At 46.1% G+C, this 17,842-nt stretch overlaps 1 long non-coding RNA gene across 3 annotated transcripts in view; it reads right to left on the bottom strand.

The window, feature by feature from the left end:
* Window positions 1-3,884: 3,884 nt before the first annotated feature.
* LOC134944523 (uncharacterized) overlaps window positions 3,885-17,842 on the bottom strand; it is a 61,996-nt gene continuing 48,038 nt past the window's right edge. For all 3 annotated transcript variants that reach the window (XR_010181889.1, XR_010181890.1, XR_010181891.1), the window contains 2 exons: window positions 12,540-12,604; window positions 3,885-4,047 (listed from right to left, as the gene is read on the bottom strand). This is a non-coding gene — a long non-coding RNA (uncharacterized LOC134944523). The remainder of the gene's footprint in view (window positions 4,048-12,539; window positions 12,605-17,842) is intronic.

The following is a 17,842-nucleotide window of genomic DNA, read 5'->3' as shown; positions in this document are numbered from 1 at the left end:
CAGTAGGGCCCACCGGTGGTTTCCCCTGTACCCCCGTGGGCCAGTCCAACCCTGAGCACGGGACACGCTTCACCGCTGTGTGGCCCCAGCCTTACAGAGAATATTTCGCCATTCACATCAGTCCCTGCCCTAGTGCCGTGAGTCACTAATGCTAACCATTACACCGTCTGTACTGCCATGTCCCTATATTGTTGTTGCAATCATTCGGCACACACTGACCCTATTTTAAACATGGGGGTACCTAAAGGAAACTTTCGCCCTGAGCTCCCCAAGGTCTTGAACCGTCCCTGTTACCAATTTAGGACTTTTAATTATTGTTTCTTTTCAAATGTAACATGATCCCACATGTTGGCTAGGCCCCAAATTCATTACAGGGGAGGGGGCAGCCAAAACATACCCTTGCTCCGGGCACCATGGCGCCTAGCTACACATCTGGGTACAGGTGGGGAAGAGGGTGATATAGAGTTAAATACACAAAACTGTAGACAGTGAGACAAATGTAAAGGCATATACAAATAGTAAACCACTAAATCTAATTATTTCACTACATCTTATTGAATTAAATACATTTTAAAACAATTATCACATACAAGTCATAGGGCCTAATTCAGACCTGATCGCAGCAGCAAACTCTTTCTCTGATGGGCAAAACCATGTGCACTGCAGGTGGGGCAGATATAACATGTGCACAGAGAGTCAGATTTGGGTGGGTTATATTGTTTCTGTGCAGGGTAAATACTGGCTGCTTTATTTTTACACTGCAATTTAGATTTCAGTTTTAACACACCCCACCCAAATCTATCTCTCTCTGCACATGTTATATCTGCCCCACCTGCACTGCACATGGTTTTGCCCATTAGAGAAAAATGTTGCTGCTGCGATCAGGTCTGAATTAGACCCTATGTACGAAGTTTGGATAGATATAAAGTGGACAGAGATAAACTACCAGCCAGTCGGCTCCTAACTATCATTTTGCAAACACAGCCTGTGACATGGCAGTTAGATGCTGATTGGCTGGTACTTTATTTTCGTCCACTTTATCTCTCTCCAAAGTTTGGTACATAGACCTCACAGTTACAAAATAAACCAAAACACAATCACATAAAACACAGAAGTAATATAATTCTTCCTACCTTGTTACCATATATCTTATTTCCAGTAGCTCTGTTTCCAGAGTGCTTTTAACTAATTTAGACCATCTGTAATAAGTTTAGGTCCAAGGAGGAGGATCAGTTGGCAAGAGGGATAGCAGTTGTTGGCGGAACACAGTGGGCAGGTGGCAGTGTGGAGGGAGACGTGGTCAGGGGAGGACAATTGGGTGGTGTTCTTACAGTTGAGTAAGAAGCGTTTGCATTGGATTCTGCAGGTGAAGGGGTACCAGCCTAGGGGCAGATAGAGTGTTACCGGTATAGGGGCAGATGGAGTGGTACCGGCATAGGGGCAGATGGAGTGGTACCGGCATAGGGGCAGCAGGAGTGGTACCAGCATAAGGGCAGATGGAGTGGTACCGGCATAGGGGCAGATGGAGTGGTACCGGCATAGGGGCAGATGGAGTGATACCGGCATAAGGGCAGTTGGAGTGGTACCGGCATAGGGGCAGATGGAGTGGTACTGGCATAGGGGCAGATGGAGTGGTACCGGCATAGGGGCAGATGGAGTGGTACCGGCATAGGGGCAGATTGAGTAGTACCGGCATAGGGGCAGATGGAGTGGTACCGGCATAGGGGCAGATGGAGTGGTACCGGCATAGGGGCAGATGGAGTGGTACCAGCATAGGAGCAGATGGAGTGGGGAAGAAACAACCGTTCTGAAGGAGAGAAAGATGAGGCGCGCAGCATCACTGATGATGGATTGGAGAGGTGCGAGGTGGGTGTCAGGGAGGCCAAATAACACAAATATGATCTTAATCTGTGACACAAATTATCATAAAACATCAGTTTTTACACTTTCATTTCCAGATCACTCAGTACAGATGGGGCATAGCTTCTCACAAAGGATGGTGATCCTTAGCAGCGAATGGTTAATCTTTTCACATCTTAAAAAAAAAAAATCAGCAAAGAAAGGGTTAGCCCCCAGAGGAGATTAGGGTAATATCTTTGTTTTACTTGACTAACTTTAGTATTTTCTGATCAGTTCTGCTGCTGTTCGGCAAAAACTTTGAAGGCTTCTTTTTTTGTGCCATAAAACAGCCAGAACTATAACATTAATAACAGGAGAAGAAACGGAGGGGGGAACAAAGATTTATAGCTGAGCTAAACTGGAATCGGCATGTAATCATTTTCCACAATCTGTCAGCGCCATAAAGAGTGCTCCTTTTACTGTGGTAGAGATTGAACTGTTTATTAAGAATTTGGGGTTTTATTAAAAAATAAAAAAAGTGAAAAAAAGAAACGTGGCCCCCTTTTTAACAAAAAATATTACCGCAATAAAAATTTAGATTATTCAAATTTATCATGTGTATTGGGAGAGACAGCGAGTTATACTGTGTCCTCCACTTTCTGATTCTCTGAATATTTAATTCTGGTTTCCAGACACAAACAATCAGGACGCTTACATGGAGGGAAAAGAGAAGAGGAGGAGGGGTGGTAAAAAAAAAAAAATGTAATTGTAAATCAGAATAAAAGATAATCTGTCAGAGGTTATGGAAATGCTATGGCAGATATTTAACAGGCAAATATACATGGGGCTAATCGAATTTCCAGTTCTGGTGCACACGATTTCTGCATTGAAGAATGAAGTTAAAAAGGAGCTGTGACAATGTACTTGTGTTTTACAGCCCCATTCCATAAATGTGTAAATTGTACATTTCAGCAGCCGCAGCGAAAAGAGGTCATTATTTTTAGAGCACCGTTCACTGCAGCACAATTGTCTTATTTGTTACAGCAGTACTGTTGTAAACCTGGGACATGGATTCATTTACTGATCGTGTCCTTATTAAGAAGAGTCATTTGCGGAATTTTATTTTTTCGCCTGTGCTCTTACCTTTTTATCCTTGAAAATTGTTTCATATTCTAAAACCTATTTTTTTATATTCCGCAATTGAAAAAATTGGCCTTCATTGGTGCTTTTATACAGACCTCACTAGCCTGACTATAATAAAAACATGTTGGGGGGAGGGGATGTAGTAAAAAGGTCGAGAGTAACAATGTCAATACTTGTTGATGATGTTATTATTTATTATCAGTTATTTGTATAACGCACACATATTACGCAGCGCTTTACAGAGAATATTTGCCCATTTACATCAGTCCCTGCCCCAGTGGAGCTTACAATCGATGAGCCTAACTCAGCATGGGTTGTAGTTGTCCGAAAAATCGCACAACTACAACCCTTTACAATAGCATGCGGGGGGCGCCCAGCACGGGGCAAGTCCGCCCCACATGCCGGTCGGACCTCCCCCCCCCCCCCCCCCCGCTATCATGCAAACACTTCGCTCAGCAGCGACACAAAAGATGGTGGGTAGCCATCTGCCTAGGTTGCGCAGGCAGGGGGCTACCCGCCATCATTTCGGTCGCAGCGGCTGCGTGTGATGTCACGCAGCCACCACGGCCCGCCCCGCAAATGGTTCGGACATGCAAACTCCACACAGTTAGTGCCATGGGGAGAATCGAACCAATGATCTCAGTGCTGTGAGGCAGTAATGCTAACCAGAAATAGGCCTGGAAAGCACAGTGTCAATCTTTGCTGTGTAAGGTAATTGGGCACCATTGTATAAAAAAGACATCGAAAGTGTTCAAAGGCGAGCTACTAAATTGATTAAAGGCCTAGAAAGACTGGATTATAAGGAAAGACTTACTAGGCTGAATATGTATACACTAGAAAAGAGGCGCCTAAGAGGAGATATTATTAATATCTTCAAATATGTAAAGGGACATCACAAAGAGTTATCAGAGGAATTATTTATTAAAAGAACACAGTTTAGGACACGTGGGCACTCGCTGCGACTGGAGGAGAGAAAGTTCCGAACGCAACGGAGGAAAGGGTTCTTCACTGTTAGGGCAATTAGGATGTCGAATTCCCTGCCAGGGAAGGTGGTAATGGCGGACTCTGTAATTGAATTTAAAAAAAGAATGGATAAATTTCTGAATGAAAAAGCTATCCAAGGTTATAATACTTAAAATATCAACGTGGTTAATCCGGGGATAACATGAGTTATAGTAGCTAACTAGTCAAAAAACATTATTCAGCAAGTATGTAGAATCATCACAACTTAAAACAGGTTGAACACGATGGGCAATTTGCCTCTATTCAACCTCAAATACTATGTTACTATATGTTACTATGTTACTATTACACCATCCGTGCTGCCCATATTGTTAAAACATTGATGGGCGACATGTCTACATTCTTAGGGGGGGAATTCAAATGTTTGAAAAGTCGGTTGGGTGTCTGTTTTTTCCCTGTCTATCAGATAGGAAAAACCAGTCACCCAACTGAATTTTCAAACAATTGAATATCCCGGGTGGTCTTCACTATGCCGAATGTCGGTATCCCGGCGCACAGTATATCCCGACACCCGGCATACCGACATATATTCTCCCTTGTGGCGGCAGCGTGGCGAGCGCAGCGAGCCCGCAAGGGGCTCATTTGCGCTCGTCACACTGTCGGTATGCCGGCGGTCGGGCTCCCGGCGCCGGTATGCTGGTCGCCGGGAGCCCGGCCGCCGGCATACCATACTACACCCGAATATCCCCCTTAGAATGTCAATAGGTGAATTGTTGAATATCGACAGTAGGGTTAATCTGTGGGCAGGAGGGTTAGGATTAGGCAGAAGGGGGGAGGTTGGGATAGGCACTGAAGGGAGGGTTTAAGGTTAGGGATAGTGGTCAAATGCTGACCAGAACGCCGGAGGGTAGGTCTGACCTGCAAGTGAAGACCATACGTCTGCTAGGACCCAGAAGACGCAGCTGGACCCACTGCAGCTACCAAGAGCAGCTAAGTCACCATTGGGCCACAGGACAAAATATCGACAGTCTAACATGTCGACATTTCACCACTGTCTACATTGCCATGTTAACATTATTGCCACATGGACAAAGAGGGCAGGCGGGAAATTGCACCATAGCAGAGTAGCATAGAAGTGCAGAGTGACGTGGTGGTGTAGGGTCTCCTCATGCAAGGCTGCATCAGCAGAAGAAGGGTCAGTCCTGCCGAGATCCCAGCCATCCAAAAGCCGTGACCCCAGCGTCTGCCGGTCACGCATACCCAACCCATGGTGATGTCTTACTGTGAGCCTTATCAACAGTATCTTCTATTGCTTTTGATTTGGTGCATTGATTTGGAGTTAAATGAACCAGCTACCTTGCAGCACTTGAGGGCAGGTCTCTGATGTTGTTGTAGCTCAGACTCTGGTTTCGTCCTACGTCTTAGCCATCTTGATTTGGCAGGACAGTTCCTGACTGTCCCGATATTCTGTGATTTGTCTAGATCCGTAGGTGGCTGGGAGGTAGTCCCCTGCGGTACTCAGTGGGTGCAGATGTCTCCATTGCATGGCGTTCCAAGGCTACACACGCCCATCGGTGTTAAGGTCTCACATTACGATGGTATAACTACTCCCATTGTGACACGATCACGCCCCTTTTCCTCATTCATTACTTCCAAAAATTGTGTGTGTGGGGGGGGGGGGGGGTATAGGTTCCATTGCCTCCCTCTGTGGATGTCCTAGTACTTTTGGCCATTTAGACTTGCTAGAAGGCTGAAAGATATTGATATAAGAAGTCAATAAATGATCAAATAGAGGTGAGAATGAGAAGTCTCCACTGAGTGAATCATCCACTACATCCTACTGCTGTCAGTTAAAGACTGACAACAATTAAATATGTCACAAATGTCTTTCTGGATTCTCAGGCTGAGGGATACAGATTTAGCAAAATCCATTGGAGTTTTTACTTTGATGTTGTCTCAGCCTTTTGAGAATCCTGGCTCTTGCTGATAAATCTGTGACCTCTGACAATGGAAAATGTAACTTTTGCCAGGGCACAAAAAAAATTTTTCTAAGGGCGGCTGTATCATGCGTTGCATATTCCATGCGATAAATCCTACCACTTATCGCATGCAGTTTGGCCTTTGCACAATTGAAAACTCATGTAGACTGCATTGTCTACATACATACAGATGCATTGTCACCTGAGAAAGCTGCTTTACAGTATTAGCAGGTGCAATTAGCATATGTTGCCAATACTAGTGAACCGCATCCGATCGGCAATTTGCAGCGCATTGCTGATTAGTGCTTTCTAACTCGTTTGGACTTATATTATACTTTTGTGTGTTCAAGCTAATTTTTTTCAGTTTTTAATCTCACAGGTGAGATGGATAATTGCTTCTTATGGGTAGTATTCAGTATGCCGGCTGTTGGGATCCCGGCGCTCAGTATGCCGGTGCCGATTTCCCGACACCCGGCATACCGACAACTATTCTCCCTCTAAATAGAGGGAGAATAAATAGCGTAGCGCGCCACCGTGCCCGCAGCATGGCGACCGCAGCGAGTCCACAAGGGGCTCATTTGCGCTTGCCCAGCTGCCGGTATGCTGGCGGTCAGAATCCCGGCGCCAGTATGCTGGCCGACGGGATCCCGGCCGCCGGCATACCATACTACCCCCGCTTCTTATATATTACAGAAGTACTTTAACAATAGCAATTTTTACATAAACAACAGGTATTTAGTTATTCACTTATACCACCTTCACACCGTCTGAGGCGGGTCAAACCCGGGAGCCTGACACGGGAGTTCCCAGTGTGCGACCCGCCTCAGTACCCCTTTCACACCGCAGACTGCAACCCGGCATAGTGCCGGGTTGGTGACGTCGGCGGTGACGCGGCGGGAGCGGTGCTGGGAGATCACATGATCTCCAAGCGCCGCCCGTCCACACACTGTGAACGGGAAACGGGTCACACTGACCCGGCTCTTGTTCACACCGCACAGCGAACCGGGTGGAACACGAGTTCAACCCTGCTCGCTAGCGGGGTTGAAATACCGGGTCGCTCAACCCAGTATATTGCCCATGGAACCTTTCACACCGCACAGGAACACTGGTTAAGCGTTCTCATGTGCCAATAACCAATGTTCAAAGCTGCTGGTGTGAAAGGGGTATTAGAAGTCAGCATTAAATTAACATGGGTCTCAACAGGAATTAACACAGATTGTAGCAGGTGCAAAGTTTGCAGACATCCTATTTTGTAGGTCAAAATGTCAGGATTTGGGGCCCGATTCAGACCTGATCACTGCTGTGGGTTTTCGCACAGCGGGCGATTATCGAATGACTGCACATGCGTGTGCACCGCAATGTGCACGCATGTCGCCAAGCAGCGACAGGATGGTGCGAAAATTTCGATCGCACAGCTGTTTGACAGGAAGAGGATGTTTGGGAGTGGTAACTGGACGTTTGCTGGGAGTGTCTGGAAAAACGCAGGTGTTCCCAAGTGTTTTCAGGGCGGGTGTGTGACGTCATCTCTGGCCCCAATCAGCCTGATGTCTTTGCAATGGAGGCAGAGGCGTCACCAGGTGTGGTGACACCCGGTGCGCACTCTGCATTACTACACTCCCACCCACTCACTCTGCTGGAGCCGCCGCCCGAAAAGGGGGCGTGTCCTAATTTAAAGGGCGTGGCCTCGCGGGTGTCTTCTTCTTCACTCTGGGGGCATGTCCAGCTTCCCCGGAGATGCTGGCTGTCCACGGAGACTGGGCAGTGTGCAGTGCCGGCTCCTTATCTGTGACAGGAGCCGAGTGCTGCAGATGATTTTCACATTGCAGCAATCGGCTCCTGTCAATGCAGGAGAGCCGGCACTTTGGTGTCACCCCCCGCACCCGCCTTCTGACTCCACTGACTGGAAGAGTAAGTGGTGAGTGTGAAGTGAACGGTTTTGCAGCTGTCCGCTGACTGAGGGGAATTTTCGCACAGAGTACACATGCAATCGCACACTTGCACGGGGTGAATTTTCACTCACCCTGGGCAGCGACTATCTGATCGCAGGACAGTGTAATTTGCAGCACGGCGATCAGGTCTGAATTAGGCCCTTGGTTCAAGACCTCCGGTACACACCCTCCCCCATAATGATTAATAAGGCACTCTGCAGGCTGTGAATGATAAACCACTCAGGTACTGGGTGCGGGATTAGGGAGGCCAATCCTGGGCAATTTTTTCAATCCTGGGTATCAGTTTTTCACTATGTGCCCGCCCCCTCGCCCACATAACTCACCATATCGCGTGGGCGGGTAGGACACATCCTCTTCTCTCCCCCGGTGGCGGGTGACGGCACAGTGTGACCTCTAACTGCACGTCACGCTGCGCTGGGCAGCCGGGAGGAGGAAGCCGGGCAGCGTCTGAGCGTCCTGAAGACGCTCAATGCTGATCCCTCAATCCCTGGGATTGGAGCTTCCAATCCTGGGATTGAATCCCGGACGTTTTTGGCCCTAAATCCCAGGATCCTGCCGATCACAATCCTGGGATTGGCCTCCCTAGGTGGGATGTACTAAAATAAAAAAGTGGAAACAAAATAGTTTTTAGTGTTTTTACCGCATTTTTGTATATACTTACCTCCGTCCACTGGGTCTTTGACGAGTAGGGTAACTCCAGCTTTTGCTTAGCAGGTAAATCCGGGAAATTGGTATATATAGTATTTATACAGGAGGGGGATTTGGTTCCGCACTGGATTATTTCAGACATGCAGACCTCAAAGAGGATATATGTCTGGTACCGACTCTATATTAAATACGCTGTGTTTCCACAGTGTATCTCTGGTGTCGGTGGTGCGTCCAGAGTCAGTAGAGATTATAGTATGCTCAAAAGGAGAAAAAAGAAAGACTCTTCGTTGGGGCACTCTTGTAAACTCAGTTTCCGAATTCACTAACACTCCTTTCCCTCTCTCTGATCACAACCTGATCACCTTCACAATCTCTTCTATTACTTTAAATTCTAGGACACTAAAACCAAGCAAGCCTCCTCTAACCCGCAGAAATACTAACAATATACATTTTCAACAACTTTCCACTTCTCTGCAACAACTGCTCTCACCAATCTCTACATTTACTACACCTGACACTGCTATATCACACCTGCACCAGACCCTAGAGAGTGCCCTTGATGAAGTGGCTCCAGCTACCCATCACACTCCACGTAGGCTTAGATGCCAACCATGGCACTCTAAATCAACAAGACACCTACAAAAACTGTCACGTAAAGTAGAACGTCAGTGGCGGAAATCTCAGAATCCAAGTGACTTTCTCACATATAAGACTACCTACCTCTCCTATCGTCAGGCCCTGGACACTGCCAAACAAACATATTTCCAATCTCTCATCTCTTATCATGCCAACAACCCCAAGTGACTTTTTAATACATTTAAATCACTTCTTTACCCTCCCTCACCTCCCCCACTAGCTACTATCCGTGCACAAGAACTTGCTTCCTACTTCAAGGATAAGATTTATAAAATCCGAGATGAAATGGTATGCTCTAACTCAGCCAGTGACCTGCTCAATTCCCTACCTGAACCCTCTGGCACTTTCTCTTCATTTGATCCCACAAGTGAAGATGAAGTATCAACATTCTTTTCATCCTCCCACTCCACTACCTCTCCTCTTGATCCTATACCCTCACAGGTCAGTAAAACTTTTGTCTCCTGTGCTTATCCCAACCTTAACTAAAATCTGTAATCTCTCTCTCTCTCTACTGGTATCTTTCCCTCTCTGTTTAAACATGCAGTCATTACTCCCATTCTAAAAAAACACAACTCTGACCCAAACACACTCTCTAATTACCGTCCCATTTCTCAGCTACCCAGTCCCTCCAAGCTACTTGAGAGGCTTGCCTACACTCGCCTTACACACTTTCTTAACTCGCACAACTTATTGGATCCACTTCAGTCAGGCTTTCGTGCCCAACATTCCACAGAGACGGCACTGACCAAAGTAGTGAATGATCTAGTCACTGCTAGATCAAAAGGCCATTACACACTACTTATTCTTCTAGATCTCTCTGCTGCTTTTGACACTGTTGACCACTCTCTTCTCATACAAACACTACAATCCCTAGGTCTTCAGGACACAGCCCTTTCTTGGTTCTCATCCTACCTATCTAACCGCTCTTTCAGTGTTCACTTCTCTGATTCTACCTCCTCTTCTCTACCTCTATCAGTTGGAGTACCGCAAGGCTCAGTCTTAGGTCCTCTGCTTTTCTCAATCTATACCTCCTCTCTTGGTAAACTAATCAGCTCCTTTGGATTTCAGTATCATTTGTATGCTGATGATACTCAAATCTACCTATCCTCCCCAGATTTGTCACCACCAGTATTGGCTCGTGTCACAGGATGCCTGTCTGCCATTTCATCTTGGATGTCATCTCGCCACCTCAAACTCAACATTTCCAAAACCGAATTAATTATTTTCCCACCAGCTAAGAGTAGTTACCAACCTGATATCTCTATAACTGTTAACAATGCAACTATCCACCCCACCCCACAAGCTCGTTGCCTAGGTGTCACCCTTGACTCTGAACTGTGCTTTGTTCCACACATTCAATCTGTCTCTAAATCATGTTACATGCACCTTAAAAACATATCCAAAATACGCCCTTATCTTACACAAGACACTGCAAAAACTCTAATCCATGCACTCATCATCTCCCGCATTGATTATTGTAATAGTCTCCTTACTGGTCTTCCCAAACATAGGCTATCACCACTTCAATCCATTATAAATGCAGCTGCGAGGCTAATCTTCCTCGCCAGACGTTCTTCATCTGCTGATCCGCTCTGTCAGTCCCTCCATTGGTTACCGGTTTTCTACCGTGTCAAATATAAAATACTTTTACTTACATACAAGGCTATTAACCAAACTGCACCATCATACATCTCCTCACTCATCTCAAAATATTTCCCTACCAGACCTCTCCGCTCTGCACAAGATCTGCGTCTCTCATCCACATGTATTACCTGTTCCCACTCAAAATTACAGGACTTTACCCGGGCTTCACCCACTCTGTGGAATGCACTCCCACGCACAATAAGACTCTCCTCTAGTCTCCAAACCTTTAAACGTTCTCTGAAAACTCATCTCTTCAGACAAGCCTACCAAATTTCAGACCCACACACATAACCTTCACAGCTTCCCTATCAAGTTACATCCCCTCTGTACAGTCCACATAAACTCACATTTTGTCTTCCAACATTGCTGGGTGATCATATCATATACAACCCATTAAGAACCTAGCAACCTGGGGAACCATTATGTGACAGGTAGCATCTATCCTTGTGTATCAATGCCTATTTCCCTATAGATTGTAAGCTTGCGAGCAGGGCCTTCCTACCTCTGTCTGTCTGTCTGTCTGTCTTTGCCCAGTTTTGTTCTATAATTGTTGTTCTAATTGTAAAGCGCAACGGAATATGCTGCGCTATATAAGAAACTGCTAATAAATAAATAAATAAACAAAAAATGTAAAAAATTGATAAAGGATAAAATGTAACTTTTAATTATATTTATGTAAAATGAATGTGGCAAAAGCCAAACGGACATTAATAAAAATTAAGAATAAATACCGCACATGGGCCCTCATTCCGAGTTGATCGCTAGCTGCTTTTGTTCGCAGCGCAGTGATCAGGCAAAAAATCGACACTTCTGCGCATGCGTATGGGGCGCAATGCGCACGCGCGATGTACTTTCACAAAAGCTGACGTAGTTTCACACAAGGTCTAGCGACGCTTTTGAATCGCACTGCTGGCTACAGAGTGATTGACAGGAAGTGGGTGTTTCTAGGTGGAAACTGACCGTTTTCGGGGAGTGTGTGTAAAAACACAGGCGTGTCAGATAAAAACGCAGGAGTGGCTGGAGAAACGTAGGCGTGGCTGGCCGAACGCAGGGTGTGTTTGTGACGTCAAAACAGGAACTAAATAGTCTGCAGTGATCGCAAGCTAGGAGTAGGTCTCGAGCTACTCAGAAACTGCACAATCTTTTTTTGTGGCAGCGCTGTAATCCTTTTGTTCACACTTCTGCTAAGCTAAGATACACTCCCAGAGGGCAGCGGCTTAGCGTTTGCACGGCTGCTAAAAGCAGCTAGCGAGCGAACAACTCGGAATGAGGGCCATGAACTTTACGTTAAAATGCGCCCTTTAATGATAGCCTGTGATTGCCCTGGTGAAAATATTCTTAGAAATTTTTTTTTTTAAATAAATATATCCTGTCTTATTATAATTATGATTGACAGGTCAATCAATATCCTACGGGTACCCTTACTTCTTACCACAGTAGTGTTATCTCATATCCTTAGTATTTAGGTGGGTGAGTATAAGAGAGGGTTGTTTTGTTGCCTGGTTGGTTTTTAATGTATAGTAGTTAACCTGGTGTGGGGCCCCCTAAATCTCTGAGCCCCACAGCAGTGGCACCCCCTGCACCCACTATAGCTACTCCAATGCCTGTGGTAATAGTACGCTGGCTATTCCCTACACCCCTGGACACTGGGTTTAGGGAAAAATTTGAAAAATAATGAAAAAATAGTATGCTAGAAATGTCAACATAACCCATATCAGCCAGAGCCTACTGCACTTACAGAATGTCATGATCAAGAATGCCTTGGTATCCAGGGCTCACTGAGACTTGTAGTGCCCCACAGTGCTGAAAGAAAAGAAAGAACTTGCGTTAATATTGATTTATTGGTGTGCGCGCTGTAGCAAACTGTTTTCTACTATAGTACATGAGATGTGTAGTTGTTTCTTCTGTATTAGGAAAGTATTGAAGTGTTATTGATAACTAATTGCCAATGTGTAGTTTGCAAGCAATACAAATGGGCACGGAGTATATGTGATGTACAATACCCCTGGCATAATCCATGTGCATATGCTACATTCGCCCATCTGTATGCATCCTGCCTCGCATAGGCCTCCGTATATACCGTTATACATACATATGCTATTTTTCTGTGATGCTTCTTTGGGTGTCAGTGTGTGACCAGTTCTGCATTAGGACCTTGGTGATATTAGATTATATTGATATCTTTTTCTTAAAGCTTCATCTTCAGCAGGTAAAACCCGTCTTTTACTTTTCAAAGTCACTATGGGTGCCAAATTTCTGCAAAGTGATTGAAAATAGACCATATTAAATTTTATTTTATCCCAGCATGCACCCAGTGTTTCTCAACCTCGGCTCTCAATGCACAATAGCAGTCCAGGTTTTAAGGATAGCTATACTTGAGCACAGGTGAAAATTATCACAGGGCCCATTTATCAACGAGTGTTAAAACTCGTTGTGAATGATAAAACTCACTGAGTATGATAAATGGTGCTCCAGCCAATCAGCTCCCAACTGTCATTTTTCAAACACATGACAGTTAGGAGCTGAACACATGACAGTTAGAAGATGAACACATGACAGGAGCTGCACATATGACAGTTAGGAGCTGAGCACATGACAATTGGGAGCTGAACACATGACAGTTGTGAGCTGAACACATTACAGTTGGGAGCTGAACACATGACAGTTAGTAGATGAACACCTGACAGTTGGGAGCTGCACACATGACAGTTAGGAGCTGCACACACGACAGAAGCTGAACACATGACAGTTAGGAGCTGAACACATGACAGTTGGGAGTTGAACACATGACAGTTTGGAGATGAACACATGACAGCTGGGATCTGAACACATGACAGCTGGGAGCTGAACACATGACAGTTGCGAGTTAAACACATGACAGTTGCGAGTTGAACACATGACAGTTGTGAGTTGAACACATGACAGTTGGGCGTTGAACACATGAAAGTTGGGAGCTGAACACATGACAGTTGGGAGCTGAACACATGACAGTTGGGAGTCGAACACATGCCAGGAGCTGAACGCATGACAGTTGGGAGCTGCACACGTGACAATTAGGAGTTGCACACATAAACATCACACGGCCGGATGCAGCTGCACATTGTTCAAACTCACTTATCTAAATAAATAAGGACACTGACAACTGAAATATGGCGTGAAAGGGGTCGGCTTTTTATTGATTGAGAGGAAGGCCTATAAAAACTAAACTCAGATGAAGAACTCCCTTTCTAACTAAGGTGGCAGGGAGAAGAACGGTTAAAATTTGCATGAAGACAACATAATGCAAATATCACGTGTAAATAAAACATAGAACATATAAATTAAATAATAATACAATATATGTTGGAGGGCCTTCTGCCCAGATGTTCAGGGATCGGCCTTCTGCCACCATCCCTGACCATCCAGAATCCAACCCAACCATGGGCCATCTGCCCCTACATGGCCAGGGGTCGACGTCCTGCCACTACCCCTGACTATAACACAACTCGTAAGGACAGAGCTAACACTCAGCCCCTACGGAATAAAAATTGGCCCACCAGCCCCAAGATCCACATATGATAATTGTCAACTATAGCATATGGGCCCACCTAGGACGACGATGCCCATAAGTCAAAAAAGATCAAATATAACCACACCTCTACTCCAAAACCTAAGAAAATTAAACCTAATAAATCAAAAGTTAACTAACCGTTCTGGAACGGCCAACTGCCAGGTTCCTCCAAACATGCCACCGCCACCACAACCTAAAACAAACTAAGAGGACCTCAACACTCTAATCATCTCCTCAAAAAAGATCGCCAAACCCTCTTCCGACAGGTGAACTCCATCCGACCAGTACATCCTCTGGTCCCCGAAGGAAATCCTACCGTGAGTCATGACTAGACCCCCGTGTTGCAGGACAGCCCTACCGACCACTGAATTAACCCGACGTCTAACCAGATCAATCGCTCCCGGGTTAAAAGCTCCTTGTCAAACCCTCCGGGGCACAATGGCCAACCAAATGACGGTGCAAAATGGCCAGTCGGTTATCCACTGCAACAAGTGCCGTCTTATCTCAAAGCGAATATTGAGGCCTGACCTAACCACCAAGTCGTTGCCCCCCACATGAACAATAAGAAATAAGGGATAACCAAACCTGGCTGCAGAGAACACCAACCAGTCTCTCAGACCATCCCACCTGAGGCCCCTTCGCCCCAACCAACGCATAAGCTGCAGCTTCGGGAAATTCCCAACATCATTGACCAAAGGTGACACAGAAAGCCAATATACATATGAGTGGCCAACCACCTAAATAATCTGCGGATCTAACCACCGTCCTGTAAAAGAATTATGTAAGAGTACATTATTAAGAGTAAACCAATGCATAACATGGAAGGAAAAACCGTAACCGTGGAAGGGGGGAAATGTGGGTCACCAAATTTGAGTTGAGGCAAAAAACAAACATCCGTCAGCCGGCAAAAGCCGTAATTAAAACCGACGGTAAAACAATAATTCCTCAAGGCCCCCACAATCGTAAAGGGCGATAAATGAGCGGCTAATCCACAAAGGCCTGATATAGCGTCTAACTGCACCAGATCTCCACCTACCCAGTGCCCGGATATCGACTTCGGACCAACCCGCTACAGTGGCAGCTGAAGCAGCACTGATGCAGAAAGAGTGAGTCCCATAATTGACCAGTGACAGACCCAGGTCCAATAGACAGTGCTTCAAAACCGACCTGAACTGGTAACGAGTCAACGGGGAACCATCACTATGAACTAGCCACCCGTCAGGCGAATGAGGCCGTAAGCCCAAATAAGCCTCGCCACGACCACCAGACAAATGCAGCGTACACTGGCCTGACCCGTTCGGACCCACTGCCCTCTGCCCACTACGTCAGTCTTGGAGCACTGTATCTTGCACCACAAACCGTCGGGACGCACAACGACATGGCTCGCCAGCGTAGGCAAAACTGCTGTATGAGAAACCGCCACCAGTTCACCCACCCTGAATGCTCCATGATAAGCCATCACAAAGGCCATCTTGAAGAGACGAACTTCGTAGTCCGAGGAACAAATCCTCTTCAACGACCCCAAAATTCACCTCTACAGGGAACTATCGATTGGGTGCCTTCTGTCAGGAAAAGGTGGGACCGCCGTTGCCCAGCCTTTCAGAACCCTCATAAGGAAAAAGGACTTAGTAAAGTCCCTCTCCCCACGAAGACGCAAAAAATATGAGATGCCCGCAAGAACCTGTCCGACGTACTGTACGCGTGTGACTTCCCGTCGACATAAAAACGCCACCCAAAGGCAAGAATCAAGTCATGAAAGTTCTCCAGCAGGACACGGTTCCAACACTCCCATGAAGCCAAATAGGCTGCAAACGTCGCAGGAGCCAAGGACCTGTGCGCTAGGTCCTCTAGTCCTGGTGGATAACCTGCCACACATAATCAGGGCATTCATCACCCAATGGACGTTCAGAGGGAGGCAACCGTCTAAAACATTTCTAATCAAAACGGGAAAGGGCATCTGCAATGTCGTTACGTACACCTGGAACATGCTAGGCTCGCAACGTGATGTTGTTCACCAAGCATGTCAACACTATTTGCGCAAGAACCCTCAGGACCAGCAAAGAAGTAGATTTTTGCCTATTAATGGCAAAGACCACTCCTAGGTTGTCACACCAAAAAACAACCTCCTTATTCCGCAGGCAATGACACCATAATTCCAATGCCACCATGATAGGAAAATTTTCGAGTAACAACATGTTTCCTATCAATCGATTGGTTACCCAATCCTCCGGCCAACTCACCGCACACCATCTACCCGCGAAATAAGCACCAAAACCACAGGCACCCACTGCATCTGTAAAAAAGCTCCAATACAGTATTGGGAACTGCAGATTCTTGCCATAAACACACCTCATTAAATTGAAAAAGAAACGCGTCCCAAATGCGCAGATCCCTACAAATTTCAAGAGATAACCTCAAAAAATTATGCGGCCTTCTAATTCCCACTGTTGCCCTTTCCAATTTCCTACAAAACACTCTCCCCATAGGGATCACCCTGCAGGCAAAGTTAAACAGTCCCAAAAGAGATTGAGCCTGCTTACGAATGAGTTTGCCTGCTGCAAGCGCAAACAAAATTCCATCATGGAGACGCCGAACTTTATCTTCTGGAAGCCTGCACAAACCTGCCAGAGTATCGATCTGGATATCTAAATAAACCAAGGACTCCTTAGGACCCTCAGTCTTATCCCCAGCAATTGGAACTCCAAAAACCTCGAACAATGCTAATGGCTTGTTTAGCAGAATCCTACACCGATCTGAATTTGGGGGACCGATCAACAGAAAAACATCCAAATAGTACGTACTCCCCCGCCCCCGCAGTAGCCTCTTGTAGATACCAATGTAAAAATGTACTAAACCGCTCAAAATACGCACAAGAAATTGAGCAACCCATAGGCAGGCATCTGTCGACATAAAACCCATCGTCCAACTTAAAACCCATAAACCGGAACACTGACAGGTGTAAAGGAAGGAGGCGAAAGGCAGATTCCACATCCAACTTGTACATAAGCGCCCCACTACCGAATTATCTGACTATCTCCAAAGCAGAGTCGAAAGATAAGTAAACCACCTGACAATGCTCCTTTGGGATAACATCGTTCACTGATGCCCCCAGGGGATAAGAAAGATGCTGAATGAGCCTAAACTTGCCGGCAATCTTTTTTGGTACCACCCCCACCGGTGAAAGCACTAAATCCGGAATAGGAGCCTCCCGAAAAGGGGCCCACCATCCGTCCTAAACTAACCTCGGCAGAAACCTTATGCTTCAAAACATCCAGAAAGTCACAAGCAGAACGCAAGTTCCTCACAAAACCACATTGAATTGACCCAGCAATAGGTAACAGAATGCCGTCTGCAAAATCAGCTCGCAGAAACTCTGCATCGGACTGACGCGGATATCTCTGAAACCGGGGCAAAAGCGCAGGCAGCTTAATCGGAGTGGGAGCCCTACCCAACAACAGGGGCCGCTGGATCGCCGAGTCATGGATGTGGCA

This window comes from Pseudophryne corroboree, chromosome 7 (genome assembly GCF_028390025.1).
Source record: "Pseudophryne corroboree isolate aPseCor3 chromosome 7, aPseCor3.hap2, whole genome shotgun sequence".
Classification (NCBI taxonomy): domain Eukaryota; kingdom Metazoa; phylum Chordata; class Amphibia; order Anura; family Myobatrachidae; genus Pseudophryne; species Pseudophryne corroboree.
This window is presented reverse-complemented; position numbering and strand designations above follow the sequence as displayed.